The following is a 2,712-nucleotide window of genomic DNA, read 5'->3' as shown; positions in this document are numbered from 1 at the left end:
GCCCTGTGTAACACGAGCTGAAAAGTGGCTTTATTTCAGCGCTAGACCCCCTCCCTTTAAGACGGCAGATGCAGTTTGCAAACGCGCCCGGTCTCAACCTCCCTCCCACTGCTTTTATGCAGCACCACAGATTTGGGTGCTGGCGTTCCTGATTTACACCACGGTGAACGAGATCACACCCTCCTTTGGGCTGTGTGTGCAGTGGAGTAAGGATATGAACATTTAAACGGAGGGCTTCGAGCTGGGGAGATGAGGGGACACAGACAGACTCGCACACGACGTCTTTCCCGACAGCGAGACCCACGCCAGGCGTCCTCGGGAAGGCAGCAGGATAAACTCCTACGTCAGCAGCGATTAGAAACAGATAAATGCTGTTGAGGAAGGGAGAGAGTTAATCAGCAACTCTTCACGACTCCTCCGTGTGTGTTTATGTTCAACCACTTACCCATATCTCGGCAATTATTCACATGAAATAGAATATAAATCCCGATGCCTAATTTTTCTTCGAAAAATTTTCACCAGGTAATCAAATCCTGAAGTGCATATTCTATTCCGGTGGTTTTATCGGTAAATCAGATTTTTATCATTTATCAGCAAAAGTTAGATTTAAGCATCTTCACTGTAATGTTTGAAAGATGAACATTTGTTTCAGCGGGTGCTGTGCCAATCAATAATCTTCCAGCTTGACTCAGCTATCAATTATTGCCGCAATTATTTGTCTAGTTGGATATTTAAAATGTCATCAGAAAGAGATGATTACATATTCCAGAAAGCAAGGCACTGTATAATCAGATGAACTGAATCCAGTTAAATGTAGTGTGGTACTAACCTGTCCTTCAAAGCTGGATTCCACGGCCAGGACTGAAACAACAGCTTTCTGCATTATTGTAAGGAAACAGATCTTAACCTTGGAACAGTGCGTGTTATTGGGGTCGGGTAATACTTGGCGAGAGGAGACCTTGCAAGCCTGGAAATTGAATCAGCCTTACTGACATAAAGGAGGGAGGGTGTGTTGTATTTTTTTTTTTTTTTAGGGGGGGGGGTTTTGTTGTATTTCATCTGCAAATCTATGAATAAGAAAATCCACTCTTTATCTGCCTTGCTGAGGATTTAAACTCCGGAGCTGGAAGCGTCACATTTTTGTTATGCCCTTTTTGCATTCCTTGACTTGATGTATGTGTGGTAAATACTCTCTGTGCCCCGAGAACGCAATAAAGCTGTAGCAATTCTTGCAAGTCTTACATCCTCCAAACTCCAGATATTCGGAGTATTATATCATTTTCAGCTTCAAGGATATCTCAGCGATGGAGAGGAGACAGAGTGAACCGAAGGAGACTGGACAACTTTATGACACCTTTTGGTCCTGCTTGCAAAGCAGGGAAGGGAAAATATACGTATCATCCATTCCTCTAATGCTCACTTGGGCAAGTTACGAAACTAAACGTGGTAGGATCTGGTTCAGCACTTGCTGTGCTTGCAACTCCATAGTGACATTGAACTTGCTCAGGGACAGAATAAACCTTTGCCTTCCTGGCAGATGATTTGCAGGAGGAGGTGTTGTTTGGGAGGACCTGCAGTTCCCCTGACCCACTTTGTCAAGATGGTTTGCTGCTGGCTAAATATCATTAATTTGAAAGCGAGAGGGAAGTGAGCCAAAGGAGGAGGCTGGGAGAAAGGTGAGTCTGAAGAGGGTGCATTTTAGGAAGGAAAAGGTGGAATAAGGCTCTGAGGGCCCTTGGCCAAGTGCCCCTATAAGCTATATGCAAAATTGCCAATATGCAAAATGCAGCAAAACTAAAGCAAAGCCAGAGGTGGTGAGGAGAGTTGATGGCCTGCCAGTGAGCAGGGGTGGGAAGGCACAAGCCTTCTATCTGCATGGGATTCCCTTCATCCCTCTCTGGGATTGCCCCTTCTGTTTAGAGCCACTGTGTCCTCCAGTGAGGTCCTGCAGTGCTGATCATGTCACCAAACATTGGTGGCTCATGTTGGATTGCAGCATCCTGGTGTCACAGCTGAGTCCCCGTGCAGGAGATACCCTGGTGCTCTTCTCAGGGCAGGGCTTAGATGAGGCTCAGTCATTGGTGGGTCACAGCCTAGGTGGACCTTCCAGCAGGAGGCAACACTTGGTGCCAGGTAGGTCCATCCCAGCGGTGCCACTCCTATTTGAGGGCATCCATTTAGAGTCTCTGTGCCTGTGCCCAGGAGAAGCAGGCAGGGCAGCCTGTGCCTCTGGGATGTTGGTTACGTCGCTGCTTTTGTCAGTACTTCTAGAGAAACGAGATGGTATCAGTGAGGAATTCCTCTCATGGGGCTGACAGCACCGTGGAGCTTGCCCTTTAGGTCTTGCTGCCCATGCTTGAAGTTAGTGGAGCTCCTAGCCCTGTGATGCTGCAGTCTGCATCGCCCACATTTCTCCATCCCCGTAGCATTAGCATCAGGGTCCATACATGTGCGTGGTCAGGTCTCCTTTGCTTGAGGGGTTTCTTTTTAAAACTTCATTCTCAACTGAATTCCAAGCACAGCGTTATTTTCCAGCAGCAAGTTTCTCCTGTTCCTCACTAATAAAGACATGACAGATTTCCACCCCCCTGAAGTTTTAAAAGCGCACAAAATCAGTCACAGCCTGATACCTCACTTGCCAAGTTGGAGCTCGAAGCAGGTTTTCTTGGTGGCCAAATTGTAATCGCCTTGAAAATGGTGACAGATGTTGAG

Source organism: Merops nubicus, unplaced genomic scaffold, assembly GCF_000691845.1.
Source record: "Merops nubicus isolate BGI_N331 unplaced genomic scaffold, ASM69184v1 scaffold29891, whole genome shotgun sequence".
Taxonomy (NCBI): domain Eukaryota; kingdom Metazoa; phylum Chordata; class Aves; order Coraciiformes; family Meropidae; genus Merops; species Merops nubicus.
The sequence above is the reverse complement of the archived record's forward strand: the minus strand, read 5'-3'. Positions refer to the sequence as shown.